Below are 19772 nucleotides of genomic sequence, written 5' to 3'. Positions count from 1 at the left end.
ACACCGACACTCTTTTGAGTGCAAAATTTGACAACGACATGAGTACTTTTTTCTTAGACAACCCAGATCAAATATTCTTTCTGATTCAGAACCTACTAGGATGCTTACACTCCTACTCCAGCCCTCATTCCATTTGAACAAGTCCTTGACTAGATTGAAAAACACTTTTCGTGAAACTGCACACCGACACTCTTTTGAGCGCAAAATTTGACAACGACAGGATTACATTTTTCGTAGACAACCCAGATCAATATATCTTGCTGTTTCGGCACCTACTAGGATGCATACACTCCTGCTTTAACACTCATTTCGTTTGAACAAGTCCTTGACTAGATTGAAAAACACTTTTCGTGAAACTGCACACCGACACTCTTTTGAGCGCAAAATTTGACAACGACAGGAGTACTTTTTTCGTAGACAACCCAGATCAAAATATCTTGCTGTTTCGGCACCTACTAGGATGCATACACTCCTGCTTTAACACTCATTTCGTTTGAACAAGTCCTTGACTAGATTGAAAAACACTTTTCGTGAAACTGCACACCGACACTCTTTTGAGCGCAAAATTTGACAACGACATGAGTTCTTTTTTCTTGGACAACCCAGATCAAATATTCTTGCTGATTCAGAACCTACTAGGATGCTTACACCCCTACTCCAGCCCTCATTCAAAATGCACAAGCCCTTGACTAGATTGAAAAACACTTTTCGTGAAACTGCACACCGACACTCTTTTGAGTGCAAAATTTGACAACGACATGAGTACTTTTTCCGTAGACCATCCAGATCAAAAATTCCTTCTGATTCAGAACCTACTAGGATGCTTACACTCCTACTCCAGCCCTCATTCAATTTGCACAAGTCCTTGACTAGATTGAAAAACACTTTTCGTGAAACTGCACACCGACACTCTTTTGAGCGCAAAATTTGACAACGACATGAGTACGTTTTTCGTAGACAACCCAGATCAAAAACTCTTTCTGCTTCGGCACCTACTAGGATGCATACACTCCTACTTTAGCCCTCATTTCATTTGAACAAATCCTTGACTAGATTGAAAAACCTTTTTCGTGAAACTGCATACCGACACTCTTTTGAGCGCAAAATTTGACAACGACATGAGTACTTTTTTCGTAGACCACCCAGATCAAAAATTCCTTCTGATTCAGAACATACAAGGATGCCTACACTCCTACTCCAGCCCTCATTCAATTTGCACAAGCCCTTGACTAGATTGAAAAACACTTTTCGTGAAACTGCACACCGACAATCTTTTGAGTGCAAAATTTGACAACGACATGAGTACTTTTTTCTTAGACAACCCAGATCAAATATTCTTTCTGATTCAGAACCTGCTAGGATGCTTACACTCCTACTCCAGCCCTCATTCCATTTGAACAAGTCCTTGACTAGATTGAAAAACACTTTTCGTGAAACTGCACACCGACACTCTTTTGAGCGCAAAATTTGACAACGACAGGAGTACTTTTTTCGTAGACAACCCAGATCAATATATCTTGCTGTTTCGGCACCTACTAGGATGCATACACTCCTGCTTTAGCCCTCATTTCGTTTGAACAAGTCCTTGACTAGATTGAAAAACACTTTTCGTGAAACTGCACACCGACACTCTTTTGAGCGCAAAATTTGACAACGACATGAGTACTTTTTTCGTAGACAACCCAGATCAATAATTCTTTCTGTTTCAGCACCTACTAGGATGCATACACTCCTACTTTAGCCCTCATTTCATTTGAACAAATCCTTGACTGGATTGAAAAACACTTTTCGTGAAACTGCATACCGAGACTTTTATAGGCGCGAAATTTGACAACATGAGTACTTTTTTCTTAGACAACCCAGATCAAAAATTCCTCCTCCTTCAGAACCTACTAGGATGCATACACTCCTACTTTAGCCCTCATTTCATTTGAATAAGTCCTTGACTAGATTGAAAAACAGTTTTCGTGAAACTGCATACCGAGACTTTTATTGGCGCGAAATTTGACAACGACATAAGTACTTTTTTCGTAGACAACCCAGATCAATAATTCTTTCTGTTTCAGCACCTACTAGGATGCATACACTCCTACTTTAGCTCTCATTTCATTTGAACAAGTCCTTGACTAGATTGAAAAACACTTTTCGTGAAACTGTATACCAAAACTCTTTTGAGCGCAAAATTTGACAACGAGATGAGTACTTTTTTCGTAGACCACCGAGATCAAAAAATCTTGCTGATTCAGAACTTAATAGGATGCTTACACTCCTACTCCAGTCCTCATTCAATTTGAACAAGTCCTTGACTAGATTGAAAAACACTTTTCGTGAAACTGCATTCCGAGACATTTATAGGCGCGAAATTTGACAACGACATGAGTATTTTTTCTTAGACAACCCAGATCAAATATTCTTTCTGATTCAGAACCTACTAGGATGCTTACACTCCTACTCCAGCCCTCATTCCATTTGAACAAGTCCTTGACTAGATTGAAAAACACTTTTCGTGAAACTGCACACCGACACTCTTTTGAGCGCAAAATTTGACAACGACAGGATTACATTTTTCGTAGACAACCCAGATCAATATATCTTGCTGTTTCGGCACCTACTAGGATGCATACACTCCTGCTTTAACACTCATTTCATTTGAACAAGTCCTTGACTAGATTGAAAAACACTTTTCGTGAAACTGCACACCGACACTCTTTTGAGCGCAAAATTTGACAACGACATGAGTACTTTTTTCGTAGACAACCCAGATCAATAATTCTTTCTGTTTCAGCACCTACTAGGATGCATACACTCCTACTTTAGCCCTCATTTCATTTGAACAAGTCCTTGACTGGATTGAAAAACACTTTTCGTGAAACTGCATACCGAGACTTTTATAGGCGCGAAATTTGACAGCGACATGAGTACTTTTTTCTTAGACAACCCAGATCAAAGATTCCTCCTTCTTCAGAACCTACTAGGATGCTTACACTCCTACTCTAGCCCTCATATAATTTGAATAAGTCCTTGACTAGATTGAAAAACACTTTTCGTGAGACTGCATACCGAGACTTTTATTGGCGCGAATTTTGACAACGACATGAGTACTTTTTTCGTAGACAACCCAGATCAATAATTCTTTCTGTTTCAGCACCTACTAGGATGCATACACTCCTACTTTAATTCTCATTTCATTTGAACAAGTCCTTGACTAGATTGAAAAACACTTTTCGTGAAACTGTATACCAAAACTCTTTTGAGCGCAAAATTTGACAACGAGATGAGTACTTTTTTCGTAGACCACCCAGATCAAAATTTCCTGCTGATTCAGAACTTACTAGGATGCTTACACTCCTACTCCAGCCCTCACTCAATTTGAACAAGTCCTTGACTAGATTGAAAAACACTTTTCGTGAAACTGCATTCCGAGACATTTATAGGCGCGAAATTTGACAACGACATCAGTATTTTTTCTTAGACAACCCAGATCAAATATTCTTTCTGATTCAGAACGTACTAGGATGCTTACACTCCTCCTCCAGCCCTCATTCCATTTGAACAAGTCCTTGACTAGATTGAAAAACACTTTTCGTGAAACTGCACACCGACACTATTTTGAGCGCAAAATTTGACAACGACAGGAGTACTTTTTTCGTAGACAACCCAGATCAAAAAATCTTTCTGTTTCGGCACCTACTAGGATGCATACACTCCTGCTTTAACACTCATTTCATTTGAACAAGTCCTTGACTAGATTGAAAAACACTTTTCGTGAAACTGCACACCGACACTCTTTTGAGCGCAAAATTTGACAACGACATGAGTTCTTTTTTCGTAGACAACCCAGATCAATAATTCTTTCTGTTTCAGCACCTACTAGGATGCATACACTCCTACTTTAGCTCTCATTTCATTTGAACAAGTCCTTGACTAGATTGAAAAACACTTTTCGTGAAACTGTATACCAAAACTCTTTTGAGCGCAAAATTTGACAACGAGATGAGTACTTTTTTCGTAGACCACCCAGATCAAAAATTTCTGCTGATTCAGAACTTACTAGGATGCTTACACTCCTACTCCAGTCCTCATTCAATTTGGACAAGTCCTTGACTAGATTGAAAAACACTTTTCGTGAAACTGCATTCCGAGACATTTATAGGCGCGAAATTTGACAACGACATGAGTATTTTTTCTTAGACAACCCAGATCAAATATTCATTCTGATTCAGAACCTACTAGGATGCTTACACCCCTACTCCAGCCCTCATTCCATTTGAACAAGTCCTTGACTAGATTGAAAAACACTTTTCGTGAAACTGCACACCGACACTATTTTGAGCGCAAAATTTGACAACGACAGGAGTACTTTTTTCGTAGACAACCCAGATCAATAAATTTTTCTGTTTCGGCACCTACTAGGATGCATACACTCCTGCTTTAACACTCATTTCATTTGAACAAGTCCTTGACTAGATTGAAAAACACTTTTCGTGAAACTGCACACCGACACTCTTTTGAGCGCAAAATTTGACAACGACATGAGTTCTTTTTTCGTAGACAACCCAGATCAATAATTCTTTCTGTTTCAGCACCTACTAGGATGCATACACTCCTACTTTAGCTCTCATTTCATTTGAACAAGTCCTTGACTAGATTGAAAAACACTTTTCGTGAAACTGTATACCAAAACTCTTTTGAGCGCAAAATTTGACAACGAGATGAGTACTTTTTTCGTAGACCACCCAGATCAAAAATTTCTGCTGATTCAGAACTTACTAGGATGCTTACACTCCTACTCCAGTCCTCATTCAATTTGGACAAGTCCTTGACTAGATTGAAAAACACTTTTCGTGAAACTGCATTCCGAGACATTTATAGGCGCGAAATTTGACAACGACATGAGTATTTTTTCTTAGACAACCCAGATCAAATATTCATTCTGATTCAGAACCTACTAGGATGCTTACACCCCTACTCCAGCCCTCATTCCATTTGAACAAGTCCTTGACTAGATTGAAAAACACTTTTCGTGAAACTGCACACCGACACTATTTTGAGCGCAAAATTTGACAACGACAGGAGTACTTTTTTCGTAGACAACCCAGATCAATAAATTTTTCTGTTTCGGCACCTACTAGGATGCATACACTCCTGCTTTAACACTCATTTCATTTGAACAAGTCCTTGACTAGATTGAAAAACACTTTTCGTGAAACTGCACACCGACACTCTTTTGAGCGCAAAATTTGACAACGACATGAGTTCTTTTTTCGTAGACAACCCAGATCAATAATTCTTTCTGTTTCAGCACCTACTAGGATGCATACACTCCTACTTTAGCTCTCATTTCATTTGAACAAGTCCTTGACTAGATTGAAAAACACTTTTCGTGAAACTGTATACCAAAACTCTTTTGAGCGCAAAATTTGACAACGAGATGAGTACTTTTTTCGTAGACCACCCAGATCAAAAATTTCTGCTGATTCAGAACTTACTAGGATGCTTACACTCCTACTCCAGTCCTCATTCAATTTGGACAAGTCCTTGACTAGATTGAAAAACACTTTTCGTGAAACTGCATTCCGAGACATTTATAGGCGCGAAATTTGACAACGACATGAGTATTTTTTCTTAGACAACCCAGATCAAATATTCATTCTGATTCAGAACCTACTAGGATGCTTACACCCCTACTCCAGCCCTCATTCCATTTGAACAAGTCCTTGACTAGATTGAAAAACACTTTTCGTGAAACTGCACACCGACACTATTTTGAGCGCAAAATTTGACAACGACAGGAGTACTTTTTTCGTAGACGACCCAGATCAATAAATTTTTCTGTTTCGGCACCTACTAGGATGCATACACTCCTGCTTTAACACTCATTTCATTTGAACAAGTCCTTGACTAGATTGAAAAACACTTTTCGTGAAACTGCACACCGACACTCTTTTGAGCGCAAAATTTGACAACGACATGAGTACTTTTTTCGTAGACAACCCAGATCAATAATTCTTTCTGTTTCAGCACCTACTAGGATGCATACACTCCTACTTTAGCCCTCATTTCATTTGAACAAGTCCTTGACTGGATTGAAAAAACACTTTTCGTGAAACTGCATACCGAGACTTTTATAGGCGCGAAATTTGACAACGACATGAGTACTTTTTTCTTAGACAACCCAGATCAAAAATTCCTCCTTCTTCAGAACCTACTAGGATGCTTACACTCCTACTCTAGCCCTCATTTCATTTGAATAAGTCCTTGACTAGATTGAAAAACACTTTTCGTGAAACTGCATACCGAGACTTTTATAGGCGCGAAATTTGACAACGACATGAGTACTTTTTTCTTAGACAACCCAGATCAAAAATTCCTCCTTCTTCAGAACCTACTAGGATGCTTACACTCCTACTCTAGCCCTCATTTCATTTGAGTAAGTCCTTGACTGGATTGAAAAACACTTTTCGTGAAACTGCATACCGAGACTTTTATAGGCGCGAAATTTGACAACGACATGAGTACTTTTTTCTTAGACAACCCAGATCAAAAATTCCTCCTTCCTCAGAACCTACTAGGATGCTTACACTCCTACTCTAGCCCTCATTTCATTTGAATAAGTCCTTGACTAGATTGAAAAACACTTTTCGTGAAACTGCATACCGAGACTTTTATAGGCGCGAAATTTGACAACGACATGAGTACTTTTTTCTTAGACAACCCAGATCAAAAATTCCTCCTTCTTCAGAACCTACTAGGATGCTTACATTCCTACTCTAGCCCTCATTTCATTTGAATAAGTCCTTGACTGGATTGAAAAACACTTTTCATGAAACTGCATACCGAGACTTTTATAGGCGCGAAATTTGACAACGACATGAGTGCTTTGTTCTTAGACAACCCAGATCAAAAATTCCTCCTTCTTCAGTACCTACTAGGATGCATACACTCCTACTTTAGCCCTCTTTTCATATGAAGAAATCCTTGACCAGATTGAAAAACACTTTTCGTGAAACTGCATACCGACACTCTTTTGAACAAAAAATTTGACAACGACATGAGTACTTTTTTCGTAGACCACCCAGATCAATAAATCTTTCTGTTTCGGCACCTACTAGGATGCATACACTCCTGCTTTAACACTCATTTCATTTGAACAAGTCCTTGACTAGATTGAAAAACACTTTTCGTGAAATTCAACACCGACACTCTTTTGAGCGCAAAATTTGACAACGACATGAGTACTTTTTTCGTAGACAACCCAGGTCAATAATTCTTTCTGTTTCAGTACTTACTAGGATGCATACACTCCTACCTTAGCCCTCATTTCATTTGAATAAGTCCTTGACTGGATTGAAAAAAACTTTTCGTGAAACTGCATACCGAGACTTTTATAGGCGCGAAATTTGACAACGACATGAGTACTTTTTTCGTAGACAACCCAGATCAAAAATTCCTCCTGCTTCAGAATCTACTAGGATGCATACACTCCTACTCTAGCCCTCATTTCATTTGAATAAGTCCTTGACTAGATTGAAAAACACTTTTCGTGAAACTGCATACCGAGACTTTTATAGGCGCGAAATTTGACAACGACATGAGTACTTTTTTCGTAGACAACCCAGATCAATAATTCTTTCTGTCTCAGCACCTACTAGGATGCATACACTCCTACTTTAGCCCTCATTTCAATTGAACAAGTCCTTGACTGGACTGAAAAACACTTTTCGTGAAACTGCATACCGAGACTTTTATAGGCGCGAAATTTGACAACGACATGAGTACTTTTTTCGTAGACAACCCAGATCAATAATTCTTTCTGTTTCAGCACCTACTAGGATGCATACACTCCTACTTTAGCCCTCATTTCATTTGAACAAGTCCTTGACTGGATTGAAAAACACTTTTCGTGAAACTGCATACCGAGACTTTTATAGGCGCGAAATTTGACAACGACATGAGTACTTTTTTCTTAGACAACCCAGATCAAAAATTCCTCCTGCTTCAGAACCTAATAGGATGCATACACTCCTACTCTAGCTCTCATCTCATTTGAACAAATCCTTGACCTGATTGAAAAACACTTTTCGTGAAACTGCATACCTAAACTCTTTTGAGCGCAAAATTTGACAACGACATGAGTACTTTTTTGTAGACCACCAAGATCAAAAATTCCTGCTGATTCAGATCCTACTAGAATGTTTACACTCCTACTCTAGCCCTCATCTTATTTGAACAAGTCCTTGACTAGATTGAAAAACCTTTTTCGTGAAACTGCATACCTAAACTCTTTTGAGCGCAAAATTTGACAACGACATGAGTACTTTTTTCGTAGACAACCCAGATCAATAATTCTTTCTGTTTCAGCACCTACTAGGATGCATACACTCCTACTTTAGCCCTCATTTCATTTGAATAAGTCCTTGACTGGATTGAAAAACACTTTTCGTGAAACTGCATACCGAGACTTTTATAGGCGCGAAATTTGACAACGACATGAGTACTTTTTTCGTAGACAACCCAGATCAATAATTCTTTCTGTTTCAGCACCTACTAGGATGCATACACTCCTACTCTAGCCCTCATTTCATTTGAACAAGTCCTTGACTAGATTGAAAAACACTTTTCGTGAAACTCAACACCGACACTCTTTTGAGCGCAAAATTTGACAACGACATGAGTACTTTTTTCGTAGACAACCAAGATCAATAATTCTTTCTGTTTCAGCACCTACTAGGATGCATACACTCCTACTTTAGCCCTCATTTCATTTGAACAAATCCTTGACTAGATTGAAAAACACTTTTCGTGAAACTGCACACCGACACTATTTTGAGCGCAAAATTTGACAACGACAGGAGTACTTTTTTCGTAGACAACCCAGATCAATAATTCTTTCTGTTTCAGCACCTTCTAGGATTCATACACTCCTACCTTAGCCCTCATTTCATTTGAATAAGTCCTTGACTGGATTGAAAAACACTTTTCGTGAAACTGCATACCGAGACTTTTATAGGCGCGAAATTTGACAACGACATGAGTACTTTTTTCGTAGACAACCCTGATCAAAAATTCCTCCTGCTTCAGAACCTACTAGGATGCATACACTCCTACTCTAGCCCTCATTTCATTTGAATAAGTCCTTGACCAGATTGAAAAACACTTTTCGTGAAACTGCATACCGAGACTTTTATAGGCGCGAAATTTGACAACGACATGAGTACTTTTTTCGTAGACAATCCAGATCAATAATTCTTTCTGTTTCAGCACCTACTAGGATGCATACACTCCTACTTTAGCCCTCATTTCATTTGAATAAGTCCTTGACTGGATTGAAAAACACTTTTCGTGAAACTGCATACCGAGACTTTTATAGGCGCGAAATTTGACAACGACATGAGTACTTTTTTCGTAGACAACCCAGATCAATAATTCTTTCTGTTTCAGCACCTACTAGGATGCATACACTCCTACTCTAGCCCTCATTTCATTTGAACAAGTCCTTGACTAGATTGAAAAACACTTTTCGTGAAACTCAACACCGACACTCTTTTGAGCGCAAAATTTGACAACGACATGAGTACTTTTTTCGTAGACAACCAAGATCAATAATTCTTTCTGTTTCAGCACCTACTAGGATGCATACACTCCTACTTTAGCCCTCATTTCATTTGAACAAATCCTTGACTAGATTGAAAAACACTTTTCGTGAAACTGCACACCGACACTATTTTGAGCGCAAAATTTGACAACGACAGGAGTACTTTTTTCGTAGACAACCCAGATCAATAATTCTTTCTGTTTCAGCACCTTCTAGGATTCATACACTCCTACCTTAGCCCTCATTTCATTTGAATAAGTCCTTGACTGGATTGAAAAACACTTTTCGTGAAACTGCATACCGAGACTTTTATAGGCGCGAAATTTGACAACGACATGAGTACTTTTTTCGTAGACAACCCTGATCAAAAATTCCTCCTGCTTCAGAACCTACTAGGATGCATACACTCCTACTCTAGCCCTCATTTCATTTGAATAAGTCCTTGACCAGATTGAAAAACACTTTTCGTGAAACTGCATACCGAGACTTTTATAGGCGCGAAATTTGACAACGACATGAGTACTTTTTTCGTAGACAATCCAGATCAATAATTCTTTCTGTTTCAGCACCTACTAGGATGCATACACTCCTACTTTAGCCCTCATTTCATTTGAATAAGTCCTTGACTGGATTGAAAAACACTTTTCGTGAAACTGCATACCGAGACTTTTATAGGCGCGAAATTTGACAACGACATGAGTACTTTTTTCGTAGACAACCCAGATCAAAAATTCCTCCTGCTTCAGAACCTACTAGGATGCATACACTCCTACTTTAGCCCTCATCTCATTTGAATAAGTCCTTGACTAGATTGAAAAACACTTTTCGTGAAACTGCATACCGAGACTTTTATAGGCGCGAAATTTGACAACGACATGAGTACTTTTTTCGTAGACAATCCAGATCAATAATTCTTTCTGTTTCAGCACCTACTAGGATGCATACACTCCTACTTTAGCCCTCATTTCATTTGAATAAGTCCTTGACTGGATTGAAAAACACTTTTCGTGAAACTGCATACCGAGACTTTTATAGGCGCGAAATTTGACAACGACATGAGTACTTTTTTCGTAGACAACCCAGATCAAAAATTCCTCCTGCTTCAGAACCTACTAGGATGCATACACTCCTACTCTAGCCCTCATTTCATTTGAACAAGTCCTTGACTAGATTGAAAAACACTTTTCGTGAAACTCAACACCGACACTCTTTTGAGCGCAAAATTTGACAACGACATGAGTACTTTTTTCGTAGACAACTCAGATCAATAATTCTTTCTGTTTCAGCACCTACTAGGATTCATACACTCCTACCTTAGCCCTCATTTCATTTGAATAAGTCCTTGACTGGATTGAAAAACACTTTTCGTGAAACTGCATACCGAGACTTTTATAGGCGCGAAATTTGACAACGACATGAGTACTTTTTTCGTAGACAACCCAGATCAAAAATTCCTCCTGCTTCAGAACCTACTAGGATGCATACACTCCTACTCTAGCCCTCATTTCATTTGAACAAGTCCTTGACTAGATTGAAAAACACTTTTCGTGAAACTGCATACCGAGACTTTTATAGGCGCGAAATTTGACAACGACATGAGTACTTTTTTCGTAGACAACCCAGATCAAAAATTCCTCCTGCTTCAGAACCTACTAGGATGCATACACTCCTACTCTAGCCCTCATTTCATTTGAATAAGTCCTTGACTAGATTGAAAAACACTTTTCGTGAAACTGCATACCGAGACTTTTATAGGCGCGAAATTTGACAACGACATTAGTACTTTTTTCGTAGACAACCCAGATCAATAATTCTTTCTGTTTCAGCACCTACTAGGATGCATACACTCCTACTTTAGCCCTCATTTCATTTGAACAAGTCCTTGACTGGATTGAAAAACACTTTTCGTGAAACTGCATACCGAGACTTTTATAGGCGCGAAATTTGACAACGACATGAGTACTTTTTTCTTAGACAACCCAGATCAAAAACTCCTCCTGCTTCAGAATCTACTCGGATGCATACACTCCTACTCTAGCCCTCATCTCATTTGAATAAGTCCTTGACTAGATTGAAAAACACTTTTCGTGAAACTGCATACCGAGACTTTTATAGGCGCGAAATTTGACAACGACATGAGTACTTTTTTCGTAGACAACCCAGATCAATAATTCTTTCTGTTTCAGCACCTACTAGGATGCATACACTCCTACTTTAGCCCTCATTTCATTTGAACAAGTCCTTGACTGGATTGAAAAACACTTTTCGTGAAACTGCATACCGAGACTTTTATAGGCGCGAAATTTGACAACGACATGAGTACTTTTTTCTTAGACAACCCAGATCAAAAATTCCTCCTGCTTCAGAACCTACTAGGATGCATACACTCCTACTCTAGCCCTCACTTCATTTGAATAAGTCCTTGACTAGATTGAAAAACACTTTTCGTGAAACTGCATACCGAGACTTTTATAGGCGCGAAATTTGACAACGACATGAGAACTTTTTTCGTAGACAACCCAGATCAATAATTCTTTCTGTTTCAGCACCTACTAGGATGCATACACTCCTACTTTAGCCCTCATTTCATTTGAACAAGTCCTTGACTGGATTGAAAAACACTTTTCGTGAAACTGCATACCGAGACTTTTATAGGCGCGAAATTTGACAACGACATGAGTAATTTTTTCTTAGACAACCCAGATCAAAAATTCCTCCTGCTTCAGAACCTAATAGGATGCATACACTCCTACTCTAGCCCTCATTTCATTTGAACAAGTCCTTGACTAGATTGAAAAACACTTTTCGTGAAACTGCATACCTAAACTCTTTTGAGCGCAAAATTTGACAACGACATGAGTACTTTTTTGTACACCACCCAGATCAAATATTACTGCTGATTCAGATCCTACTAGAATGTTTACACTCCTACTCTAGCCCTCATCTCATTTGAACAAGTCCTTGACTAGATTGAAAAACCTTTTTCGTGAAACTGCGTACCTAAACTCTTTTGAGCGCAAAATTTGACAACGACATGAGTACTTTTTTCGTAGACAACCCAGATCAACAATTCTTTCTGTTTCAGCACCTACTAGGATGCATACACTCCTACTTTAGCCCTCATTTCATTTGAATAAGTCCTTGACTGTATTGAAAAACACTTTTCGTGAAACTGCATACCGAGACTTTTATAGGCGCGAAATTTGACAACGACATGAGTACTTTTTTCGTAGACAACCCAGATCAAAAATTCCTCCTGCTTCAGAACCTACTAGGATGCATACACTCCTACTCTAGCCCTCATTTCATTTGAACAAGTCCTTGACTAGATTGAAAAACACTTTTCGTGAAACTCAACACCGACACTCTTTTGAGCGCAAAATTTGACAACGACATGAGTACTTTTTTCGTAGACAACCCAGATCAATAATTCTTTCTGTTTCTGCACCTACTAGGATTCATACACTCCTACCTTAGCCCTCATTTCATTTGAATAAGTCCTTGACTAGATTGAAAAACACTTTTCGTGAAACTGCATACCGAGACTTTTATAGGCGCGAAATTTGACAACGACATGAGTACTTTTTTCGTAGACAACCCAGATCAATAATTCTTTCTGTTTCAGCACCTACTAGGATGCATACACTCCTACTTTAGCCCTCATTTCATTTGAACAAGTCCTTGACTGGATTGAAAAACACTTTTCGTGAAACTGCATACCGAGACTTTTATAGGCGCGAAATTTGACAACGACATGAGTACTTTTTTCTTAGACAACCCAGATCAAAAATTCCTCCTGCTTCAGAACCTACTAGGATGCATACACTCCTACTCTAGCCCTCATTTCTGTTGAATAAGTCCTTGACTAGATTGAAAAACACTTTTCGTGAAACTGCATACCGAGACTTTTATAGGCGCGAAATTTGACAACGACATGAGTACTTTTTTCTTAGACAACCCAGATCAAAAATTCCTCCTGCTTCAGAACCTAATAGGATGCATACACTCCTACTCTAGCCCTCATTTCATTTGAACAAGTCCTTGACTAGATTGAAAAACACTTTTCGTGAAACTGCATACCGACACTCTTTTGAGCGCAAAATTTGACAACGACATGAGTACTTTTTTAATAGACCATGCACATCAATAATTCTTTCTTTTTCGGCACCTACTAGGATGCATACACTCCTACTTTAGCCCTCATTTAATTTGAACAAGTCCTTGACTAGATTGAAAAGAAATTTAAAAACGAATTTGTGCAAAGCTTTCTTGAATAATACCAGCAAAGTTTTCATTCACATTAAATAATGATATTAGGCTGACATCAGCTGCGTAAAAACAAAATGAGAAGACTTTCGAAGCAAAATAAGGCGACAAAATTATTCGAGTACAGAACAAATTTTACAAGTAAAAAAGAGATCATTCAGTAAAAAAAATTGTAACAAGTGCACATTTAAGTACTTTTAACTGCCCAAGTTTGAAAAGTTTCCATTGAGTTATCAGTCGTGCTCAAATGCATCGATGAGTGGCACTAGGTAAGATATGCTGGCAATCTTAAAATGTAGCATCTTGTTGATGACGAGTTTCACATTCAGAGCTTTCCATTCCGAATATAACTCAACGATGTGGTACGAAAACACATTATTAGAGGTTCCCAATGGTGAGGCATAAGACCTCAATATTTTGAACATTTGTGCTGATACATAATGATTGTCTTCCTCTGTGAAGAAAGCGCAAACTTTTCCGCATATAAGTGCTCCATTGTGTTCAGCTGAAAAAAAAACAGTCTTTTTCGTTTGGTGGACCCTCCAAAGAAAAGTTCTCGAACTTCCGACAACGGTAAAAGGACCTTCCCTGCTTAATAAGATCAGGCGGAACTTGACTAGGCAATAAAATGTCTTTTTTGAACGGTTTTTTACCTCGCAGTTTTAGGCAAAACGCTGCTAAGGGCTCATTCTCTTTAATAGAAGCCCTCCAGGCCTCCTTGTTACGGTGATATCTTTCAACTAATAGTGGTAAATGGTTGACCGTACCAGTAAACTTCGAGTTGAGCAAATAATTTGCTGATTCGAACATCATTCCCGAACTTGTCCACAGAGGACCAATATTTCGAACTTGCCACGTCAAGTGTGTGAGCGAGTGCACATTAGCAGAGAAGGCAACTTCAGAATAATCCTCTTTCGTATCTTGAAGAAACTTTTCGATAACTTTCTCTGCGTAACAGCAATGTTTCGATGACGTCATTAAAAGGCGCACAGCAAAGCTAAGCAAGCAAAATCTTGAGGCTAATCGCTCATTTATTGTCTCATTAAATAATGCTGGACCAATGTACAGTAGGCAAAATTTCAGCTCGTTAGCTTTAAAGAATTCCAACTCATTTAGCGGACGTACTGACCGCTTGAAGTCAGACGGAAGATTGATTTTCGACACAGTTAACTTTAAGCATTCCAGATCAATGCGAGAGGTTTTCTTAAGAATTACCTGCAATAGATCTTTAGTTACCCCAATGTAGACCTGATGCATGCAGTCAGGCGGCGCACTGAGCGGTAAATTCCGGATAATTTTGAATAGAAAACTAGGTCCTTTAACACCCATGAACGAACTTAAATTTTCCTCCCTAAGACGCTGGAGGTGACTTGAATGAATTTCAGATGTTCGGAGAGGGAATTTTTTCAAGGGGAAGTACCGAACACGTTCTTCAGTTTCTGTTTCAATTAAACACATTGTACAACCGAACTTGGCGAGATGGTGATGCATATTAAGCATCGAAGCAGTGGCGGGAATATCGGCAACCACTAACACTACTTGGGCAATGATTTTGAAATTAACGTTTTTGTACTCTACAGTAAACTGCTGTTTAAGTTTTTGCTCAAAATCCGTGAATAGTTCATCCCAATTCGGTTTGCCGACACCACACCAAAGAGTTGCTAGAACGATATTGTTATATGTACAGCGCAGTTTTGGAGGCAGATCAGCCAGCGCTAGCCACACAGGCCACAGATGCTTAGGACTAGATTTTATTATGCGTACACCATCTGAGTTCATAATTAATGAGATCGTGAGTTCTTTCTTCTCAAAGTTGACACAGGGCTGCAAATTCAAGTCATAACTTGAGTCACGCGTTAGCGAATAATCACCTATAACATCGAGGTTAGCTTTCAAAATTTGAAGGATTTCGTTCATGAAATCTAGCATCCAGTACTCACCGGTACCACAACTTTTTATAAAGGAGTTGTGTTGAGTTTGGGGGACATGATGACGGTTTTTCATCTGCGAATAGCTTGGAATGTCAGCATTAGGGAAAGAGGCCTTCATCAATCCCCTCCAATCTTTAAGTTCTTTGTCTGAGGTGCCATGCCTGGCAACGATTGAGGTCAACGCAATCTCAAAGTTTCTGTTTGTGTTTGTATCTTCGTTATCATTGCTCTCAGCAACTGACGACAAATCACTATGTAACGTAGTATCGTCATTTAATCCATCCTGTTCCACATCAAAGACAAGTGCCCCCGTCGTTTCTATTTGCTCAGTATCTTCATCATTATTTCTGCCGTCAAACTCCTCCATGTCGCCATCCAACGACATTTCGACTGAGTTCTGACGGATGGAGGTATGGTTTTCTTCAACACTCGAATCACTCGACAAAAAAAACGCATTTTGTAATTGAGAACTTTTTTCTGGAGGGGCTTGCGCCGTTTTCGATTGCTTAGACGAATAAAACGTTTTTCAATATTTGCAGATATAAGCGTTTTTTGTTTCTCGCTGAAAACCATTGGACGCTCAGAATGCATGGAGGAATGAGGACATTTACATTCCCAGTTTCCCTCGCCGAAAAAACTGCTGCCATAGAAAACAGTTATTTCTTCTCCTTTGCTAAGTGTTTTCAACAATTTGAGCTTTACACATTTTAAAGTTCCAAACGAAGAAGCAACATATTCCGCATTTGGACAACAAGAATGATTCGCAAATCTTACCGGGCCAACCATAATACGGATTTGGCGGCAGGCTTCAGTACAAGAAAAAATCGAAATCGGCTTAACGAGTGGCATATCACTGTCGCTTACTGGTTGAAGTAAAGCACAGAGATTGTGCAGCAAAACATCACGTCTCTTAGAAACCACAATAGGCACATCACAATTGTAGAACAAACCATAGCCACCAAATGCATCATGCTCAAAAATATAACCTGCACCAAGAGCTTCATTATAGCACTTTTTAAGTGTTTCGGCGCACTTCTTATAGCGATTATCTGTTACAATCCAATTACTAATGTAATCATAGTCAATATCTTCAACCATTGACATTATTTGACGTCCCTTCTTTTTCAATAAATTGTTCGAAATTAAGTTGTCACATTGTGCCAAAATAATTGCTTTGCTCACTTGCTTGTCGGCTTGCATTTCAAGAACCATAAATGGGACGACTAACGATTGAATTTAATTACAGTTTGCGCTGTTTTGAAAAAATTCCCTAAGCCACTATCGGCGTTACGTTAGATAAAAGAAAAACAGCAAACTAATTAAAATAGACGGGACTCAACAAAAATAACAAGTATCGTTTAACGTTCTGCAGCTCTGTCTTGACATATCGTTTTGCTCGACCCCATCGTTTCACCAGCTGGAGAGCAAATTTTCATTCATAATCCCTGTCATAATTTTTATCTAAAACCGACGGCAAAGGCGAGTTTTCTCAGATGAATACCTTGCCATTACATTAATGTGTTGATCTCTACATCGAAATATTTTTACTCAACCTAATTTGTCCAGTGAGCACCACTATCAGTGCTACAAAACACTATACAGAAAGACAATCAAGAACCTTCATTTATTACTAGAGGAGCAATCAGAAGTCACTTATGTTGGTTGACCCTCACCTATTTTGATTAGGTATAAAATGTAACTGAAAACAATTATTTCATATAGGAAATCAACAAAAAAGCAATCAAAATCACAATAAACAGCAGGTACAAAAAACGCTGAACAACTTATTGCATGCCACATGCGGCTTATTACAAATATTGCAGCAATTTAAAGATGAAGCAACTAAGATTATTATCTGACACAGCACAGTAGTCAAGTTTTGATGCAAAGAAACATTTTATAATGGCAGGAAAGCAAGAAGTACGTCGTTTGGTTTGACGAAGCGGAAAATTAGAAGGAAACGCCAATTCATTAACAAGCAACATTTACAATTAAATAGCTGAAAGGAAAGAGCAAAATAAAGGAAAGCGTTTTTTAAGCCTCTTTCGGCTTCTCGAAAGTTAAAGGAAAAAACTACAGCAAGGCAGTTCAATCTTCGTCACTTTCATCAACATCCAAGCAGTTGTCTGCTTTCAACTGTTTCTTCTTGTAGTCCAAACCCAATTGATTAGCAGCAATTCGAGCTTCGCGTAGACAGTATTCTGGTTCACGAGGGTATTTCGATCGAACTATTTTGCAAAAAAGTTTTTCCACCTGGAGGTCAACACGAGGCCGTGAGTTAGTTTTACATCTCTCCTTCCCAATCATATAGTTTATAAGTGCACAGTCTTTTTCTTCGCCAAAAATTGCTTTAGCTAAGTCGCGACCAAATTGACTAGGATCCGAAGTCGCAACAATTGACATCAAATTGCGCCCCTTGAACTTGACTTGCTCATTGGATGAGTTATCAGCAGACAACGGTTCTCCAGACAATTCACTCGCAACGACGCTGAGGAACTCAGCATTATCCGCTTTCAACTCTTGCCTAATCTTCTTCAACCTGTGCTGATGTTGACCAATTAGGTTGTCCAGTCTTTTAGAAAGAACTTGTGCCCGACTATTCGTTTCTCTGGGAGTTGAAGATTGCGTAGCCTCTATGTTCATTGACGACGAGCAAGGTGTCGGCTCAAATCTTCCTTGTGTTACGTCATCTCTATCTTGATCATCTTCTAATTGTGAGTTCACATTTATTGTTTCGGAGTTCTCACAGTTTTGGCGTCCCTCATGATCTTCGAATGTAAATGAATCGTTGTCATCCAACTCCGAGCTAGAGTCAAGCACATGTTTATTTGCAATTCGAGACATGGGGTGTATCTAAAACCGGTAAAAACTCATTTTAAAAATATCCCCAGCTGAAACCCATCTAAAAAACCGTAATAAAAAGACCCTAAGAACCAAATTTGATAATTAGTGAGCACCACAACCGGTGCTTCATTGCACTAATAATATTTCTCAGAAACCGAATTTGATAACTAGTGAGCACCACAATCGGTGCTTCATTGCACTAGCAACAATTCTCAAGATAGAGCGCTAATTTCTAAAACCCTATTCAAGTTTTTATAATTGCACAGGAGTCTCCGATGTTGATTATTCGCTTTGCTAATCAAAAACGGGCTCAATTTTAGATTGTTAACTTCTTGAATATACAGAATCATGGAAAACAGGATACAAATTCCTTTCAAAGTATACAAAAATTAACATACAACGCTATAAATAAGAGCACTGCTTACTTACTGGCTTTCAAACTTACATATCAAAACTGAGCAAGCCGCCGAAACAAATAAAAGAATAGAAAGTTCGGTTCTGAGACCACACTCGGCTTCTAAAGCAAAGTCAAGTTTTTCAAACTGAAATATTGTTCGGATCTACGTTCTCGTCATTTTCAGTTGCCTTTACGTATCTCGTTTTCATGTCGGTGCCGTACTGATTTGCACCTCGTACAGCTTCCTTGAGGGCATTTGCAGTGTCGCTGCAATAAAATCGTCCTACGCATTCTCTGAAAAGGGCTTCCTTTTCAGCATTAGCCGAAGTGCGACAGTTATTCTTCCTAATTTTTACTCCCAGCCTTTGATGGATTAGCTCACATTTGTCATCGGCACCAAAAATTGTTGCGGCTAAAAGACGTCCGAATGCAGACGGTCCTCCTATAGGAGTTAGAGACATCAATTCCAGTTCTCCGAACATCAGAGGATCTGCAGATGACGAGACAACGGGAACTGGGGTTTGATCACCCCGTTGTTTCTTGTACAGCTCAGCAAATCTTGTCCTGAATCTGTTGTTCTCAAGGGTTATTTTTCTTGCATGCTCCTCTTGAACGGCAATGATCTTTCGCAACTTCTCGTCCACAACGTCAATTTTATCGGAAATATCGTTTTCGAAGTGACCCGAGCTCTCGGTTGGTGTCCGAATGTCCTTTTGCGTGCAATAGTTCTCAGAACTAT

This window comes from Convolutriloba macropyga, chromosome 15 (assembly GCF_964194025.1).
Source record: "Convolutriloba macropyga chromosome 15, txConMacr16.3, whole genome shotgun sequence".
NCBI classification, from domain to species: domain Eukaryota; kingdom Metazoa; phylum Xenacoelomorpha; order Acoela; family Convolutidae; genus Convolutriloba; species Convolutriloba macropyga.
This window is presented reverse-complemented; position numbering follows the sequence as displayed.